We start from the raw sequence: 6,461 nt of genomic DNA on the forward strand, positions 1-6,461 counted from the left end.
TATTGTAATCTGACTAGGTATACTGCCTATAAGTGCATAGTTAGTTTAAGTTTGTTAGGTTATAAATATTAAAATTAGTGGGTACTTTCGTGCACATCAAGTTTTTGGCGCCGTTTCCGGGGAACGACTTAGTTTATTAGCATTAAGTTAATCGATCCTTTTTATGGGGTAAAACCCGCAAAAAGTTAATTTTTCAGCAAGGTTTAAATTTTTTAGTCACAGAGTCCACGATGTGGTTTCTGAGAATTTTAGGTTTTTTTTTTTTGTTTTTAGTTTATTTTTCTATTTTATTTCAGTGTTACATTTTTTTATTTTGTTTAGTTTGCAGGAGTTCATGACCAGAGGTTCTACCACACCATTGGTGCCACCGATTGAAGATCCAGAAGGTGCACTTCACAAAAAGACTGATAAGAGGACGCCATTGCAAGAGTTAAAGTCAGCATTTTCAAGGAAGTCGGGAAAGAAGACAGGAGAGTTAAGCTCATCCTCAAAGAGCAAGAGCAAGCTTGAACACTTGGATCAAATACCCGTCCAAACCGAATCCAAATACGATACCGAGCCTGAATTTGAAGAACATACGAGCGAACCCGAGAACGAGCCTAGGAACGAGATGGAAGACATTGAGGAGATGTCCATGGGAGCTTACAAGAAGCGGATCCGAGAAGATGTGGGTCTCAGTTTAGTCCAACCCGCAATACCTGCCACTTCCACATTTGAGCTGAAGGGGCACATCTTGACTGCACTGAAGGATATCCCATTTTATGTGAAAGATCATGAGGATGATTTTAAGCATCTAGATGAAGTCAATGACATTGCGGATTACTTCAATGTCCCAAATATGAACAGATCACCATGCTGCTTAGGATGCTTCCCATTACTTTCAAGGGAGCTGCTAAAGAGTGGTTAAAATCACTTCCACCGGGTACAATCACCACTTGGGCTCAAATGCGTGAGCAATTTGTGGACCAGTTTTGCCCACCATCCAAGATAGCTAACCTCAAGAAGGCAATAGCCAACTTTGAGCAACAGCCGGGGGAGTCATTATATGAAGCATTTGAGCGGTACAAGGGCTTGCTCAGAAATTGCCCTCAGCATGATCTAAATGTGCAACAAGAGATGTCGATTTTCTATGATGGGGTCAACGTTTTGACAAGACAACTCCTTGATTCTCAAGGACCTTTTACAAAGAAAAATACATGGGAGGTCAAGTAACTGATTGAAGAATTCGCGAAACACTCTCGCGAATACCACAACCCTAGGCAAGATGGAATCAAAGGCGGTGGAGGGGCCCAAACTGAAGAAATAGCAGCCATGATGGCTATGCTAAATAATATGGACCGGAGGTTGACACAAATGGACAACTCAATCCATGCCATAAAAGTGGGTTGCGAGAGGTGTAGTGGTCCACACTTGACCAAGGACTGCAATTTAGATCAGTTTGGGAACAGAAAGGCTCAAGTGTGCTACTCGAGTGGGGATAAGTATGATGAAGACTGGAGGAAACCAAAGAAGGAGTGGCTGCCATATGAAGAATTTCAGAAGCAAAAAGAAGAAAAGTATAGGCAAACAATTCGAGGCTTCTATCAAAAGGAGCAGCGACCAGCCGAGAAGAAACCCGATCTAGAGACCATGTTGATGAAGTTTATGGAACCTTCGGAAAAGAGACACGAGGCTACTGATTCTGCTATTAATGAACAAAGAAATTTGGTAAAGAATCATCATGCATTGAGGGTAGAACAGCAAACTTTAATAAAGAATCAGCAAGCCTCCATCAATAACCTTGAAGTACAACTTGGTCAACTGGCCACTCTGGTTCATGAGAAGCTGTCCCCCAAAAATCCTGAAATGAAGACCCAATCTCATGTAATGGCCGTAGATACTGAAGAAGAGGCCATCTCTGAGTTCCTGGAGGCATTAGAAGAAGAAGAACAGCAGCCCAATCTAAAACCAAGGAAGCCAAAGTTCAAAAGTGAAGAGGTTGCTGAAGCACCTGCGCCACGACGTGGCACTTTTCTGGCCACGACGTGGCCCTTGTCTGAACAAAAAGTGCATGAGCCTGTTCTAGTTTATCAGCCACCTTTTCCGTTTCCATCCCGAGCTGCCCTTAGTCCACTGGAAAGAGAGCATCTAGAGTTTGTGAAGCACGTGAAGGGAATCCTGATCAATACTCTCTTTGTCGAGTCCTTATCCAAAATTCCCGAGTATCAAAGATTACTGCAAGCCTTGATAGACACCCGTAAGCAATTAAAGAAGCATTCTAAGGTGATTCTAAGTGAGCAAAACTCAAAAGCTGTGTTGGGAGAGATACCTGAGAAGATGGGGGATCATGGACGCCTCACTCTTCCGTGTGAATTTGGTAACAAAATGAAGGTTGATGCTTTAGCCGATTCTGGGGCTAGCATTAATTTGATGCCTTATTCATTTTATCAGAAGTTAGAAATTTAGAAGATGAAGGCTACAAGAATGACTATTCACATGGCGAACCGTTCAGTGACACAACCCCGGGGCATTGTGGAGGTCATTTTAGTAAAAATTGGAAAATTTGTTTTTCCAATAGATTTTGTAGTGTTAGATATGAAGGAAGACCCCGATGTTCCAATTATCCTTGGTCGTCCATTGCTTAACACCGCTGGAGCTCTTGTTGATATTCGCGAGTCCAAGCTCACCTTGAGGGTTGGTGATGAAAAGGAAATTTTTGGGATAGAAGATGGCTTTCAAAGGAATCATGTTCAAGAAGAGGTGTTCACAATTAATAAAGACAATGAATTAGAAGAACTAGAAAAGCTTATGGAAGAAGAGATCAAGACAGTTCATCAAGTCAAAAGAACAAAACCAAGAACATCTGTTCCCTATTTAGTTGAAGTCATTGCATACAAGAGTCCACCTTCTTGTGTGAGCAAAGAAGATGATGAGATGACAAGTGATGAAGAAGAGGTTACTTCTAAGGTGACAAGGCAAATGGTGAAGGAAGAGACAAGTAGTATGGAGCTGAAGTGTGAAGAAAAATTAAAGACTCAAGGGATTAAATGCAAGTTCGATGTAGATGAAGTCAAGACAAAGAAGGAGAATTCGAAAAAGGCATATAAAAGACATGTGCAAGTTTACAAGAGGCGTTTAAAGGAACAAAAGGTCCAGCTAGTGATGGACTCTTCAGAAGATTCAACGTAGGAGGCACGGAGTCCAGCTCAAGACTCCAAGAAAAAGAAGCGCTTCTCGGGAGGCAACCCGAGCTTGGTTTGCATTTTCTTTTCTTTTAATTTTTTTAGTTTTAATTAGGAAAGATATCAACTCATCGTCTAATAACTGATACTTTGTAAGAATTAGCTGTGGGGTGCTTTAATTAATAAATGGAATACAAAGTAGTTAGTTAAAATTCATTATTTTACTCATTTTTGTGATCAAACATAAACCACATCGTGGGTTGTCAATGCCACGTCGTGGTTACAGAGCAATTATGGGGATAGTTTGAACTATTTAACAGATAGTTTTTTTTATACCACGTCGTGGCCTTTAAAAAAATCTTTGGGGGGGGGGGGGGATCAGTACTTTATCCCTTTGACCATTGAATTGTTCCTCATTTGTTGCTACCTCACAACAGAGACCAAGTGCCCCACAGCCGATTTCTTCACTTTTCTTTCCAAAATCTCTTGCATTCCTTGTCTTTTAACTCTATACGGTATGTGTTTCACCCATTAATTGTAGTTGGTACTTGCAATTTACACATTTTTAGTTAGGGTTTTATGAAAATTCCCCATTTGGATGATATTGGTTGATGTTTTTTAGTTTACATACCTTAGATTATCATTAGGAACAAAACCCAACTGTTAAATGTGGTCGAAATCGAGTCTGTGAACCCGAGCAGTGTGCACGTCGCGATTACGAACCACGACGTGGTGTTAACGGCCACGACGTGGTTCCCAGTTCATCAGAAAATGTTTATGTATTTATTTATTTTTTTAATACTTTGGGTGTTTTGTTTCTTTTGGTCTTTTCTTCTTTTCAGGAATGGCTCCAAGACACAATATTCCACAGGAAGATGTTCAAATTGATTTGGCAAGCCTTCATCCTCTATATCGATTTCCACAAAACATTTCTCGGGATTTATTGACTACGTATGAGAACCGATTGGGGTGGTTATATAATAGAGAATTTGCAATCGCGCCCATAGTAGATTGGAGATGGTTGCGTGAAGTGGGTCTGGTTTTTGAGTTGGAACGCTTTTGGACAAAAGTATATCAGGGACTAGATTTTTCTTTTACTTGTAACGGATGGAGGAACCTTTTTGCCATCCAAGAACCCGTTTACCAGGAATTGTCCATAGAGTTCTTTACGACAGTTGGTTTTGAAGAGAGGACTATAGATTATGATTACAACAGGGCACTATTTTTCCGTTTAGGCGGAGTTTATCGGGAGTGCAGCCTTTGAGAGTTTGCTTGGCGAATGGGACTTTATACTGAAATAGAGACCCAATCTCCGTTTTTTGTACCCTTCTTACTTGGTTGTGTTTGGGATTTTACTCCCGGCCTATTGGATTTTTAGTTTTGGAGAACTATTTCCAATCACGAGTACAATGCTCGTGACTCTAGTGAGTCGCAAATTCGGAGCCCCATTTAACGTTTCCTGCATCGCCTTATCACTTTTTCCATTAATCACGAGCATCATGGTGACAAGCTTTCAATTCAGAATATGTTCTTTTTATGGAGTATCGTTACGCCGGGTGTGTGTTGTGACTTGCCGTACATGCTTGCACGATTCATGAGTAGGAAAGCTGTTAGTTCTCGACAGAGGAGTCCAATAACGGGAGGACATTTGGTCACCCGTCTTGCTCGTTCCTATGGTATTTTGTCTCCGGCATTTGTGCAGAATTTGACACGTTTTCCCGACATTGAATTTTCGCGTCAAGTTATGGGGCTGATGCAGGTTGTGGTTAATGTTGGGGGCGGGTTTGTTATACCACCAGTAGATGAGGAGCACAATGAGGTGCAACCAGAGAAACAACCACCAGCCAGACCTCAGCGTAGAAATGTTTGAGCTTGAGGAGAGATGGAGAGAGAGCGTGCTGCTCCACAGCATGTACAAGGAGTACCCACCGACCCTTTTCAGAGTTAGATGGGAACTTATTTGGATAACCTCCGGGGGCATGCTATCTATCATACTCAGCTTACCGAGGGTATTTATTCACATTTGAGTGTGACCCGGCCACCATCTATGCCACCTCATTATCCTTATTTTCCAACATGGGAGGAGCTTTGGACTCCGCAGAATGATGGGGAAGGACCAAGTGGAGCGCAGGGACAAGGGGATGATGATTGATTTCTTTTCGATTTAGTTTCTTTTATTTTAAGTAGTGTTATTTGATGTTTCAATTTGGTTTGTGATGTAAGATTTGTTAAACTGTTATGTTACTCTTTTATTTCTTTTGGGTTGTTCCGTTTTTTTTCCAGATTAGCATTGGAATTTTCAGAAGCACATAAGGCTAAGTCAAGAGTCGTGTTTGTCTAGTCAAGTCAAGGAAGGTTAAAGTCATGAGTCGAAACCCACAATTAAAGATAAGTGTGGGGTACGTTAGAGGGAGAGAGGTTACAGTTGGGAAGTATATTTACATAGAAGAGTCTTAACCCATCAAGACACTGGTCAAGCTGCTAGGATGAATAAAGTAATGAGGAATATTTTCCTGACGTCCAGTTTTCACGACGTGGGCTTCTTACACCACGTCGTGGCATGCTAATTGGGATACCTTCTGTTCGCGTTTTTATCTAAAGTCACGACGTGGTATTCTCCACCACGACGTGATTCATTTTTTCCCACATTTTTCTACATATTTGCACCTACTTTGAAGAATTGAAGTTTCAAGTCATGTTCGTGGTTTATTTACATATTCATCCAGTTCTACACCAACTTCATATTTTTGAGAGGTCCATATTCGAGATGCACGTTTTCCACACTTTTGAAGATGCTTACACCGCTATCCCTCGGGAGTCTGTTCCTTTTTCTCCCTTTTTCTTAATATTGATTTAATCTATGCATACAATGAGGGCATTGTATGAAATAAGTGTGGAGTAGGGGTAGAAAAAGTAAATTACAAGAAACTTTGAAAATTGAAATTTTTAATAATTAAATCTAGTAATAATAATTTGAACTGTAGTTGTTAGTGTCATATGGGATGATCCGATAAAAGTTCAAATGTTTAGCTGAGCCAATACACGTTATAGTGCATTTGTGCCCTCCCTTATTTTAGTGAAATCATGGAACAAAAACATAACCCCGCTTGGTTTGAGGGATGCAAGATGTTTAGTAGCCTAAACCTGAAATTTATCCAGGAAAGCTATGTCTTAACCAATAAAGGTTGAAGTTAAGCGCCCCTACTTAAGCATGTAGGTTTTGAGTGAAAAAAGTGAGTTATACATGTAAAAAAAAAAGAAAAAAAAAGAAAAAGAAAAATTACTGAAAAGTAAGAATTT

The 6,461-nt window shown here is 40.5% G+C and overlaps 1 non-coding gene across 1 annotated transcript; it reads right to left on the minus strand.

Moving 5' to 3' along the window:
* Positions 1-993: 993 nt before the first annotated feature.
* LOC111891471 (small nucleolar RNA R71) lies at positions 994-1,100 on the minus strand. The gene has a single exon (XR_002850209.1). It is a non-coding gene; the product is annotated as a small nucleolar RNA R71 (small nucleolar RNA).
* Positions 1,101-6,461: the final 5,361 nt, after the last annotated feature.

Source organism: Lactuca sativa, chromosome 7 (genome assembly GCF_002870075.4).
Source record: "Lactuca sativa cultivar Salinas chromosome 7, Lsat_Salinas_v11, whole genome shotgun sequence".
Lineage (NCBI taxonomy): Eukaryota > Viridiplantae > Streptophyta > Magnoliopsida > Asterales > Asteraceae > Lactuca > Lactuca sativa.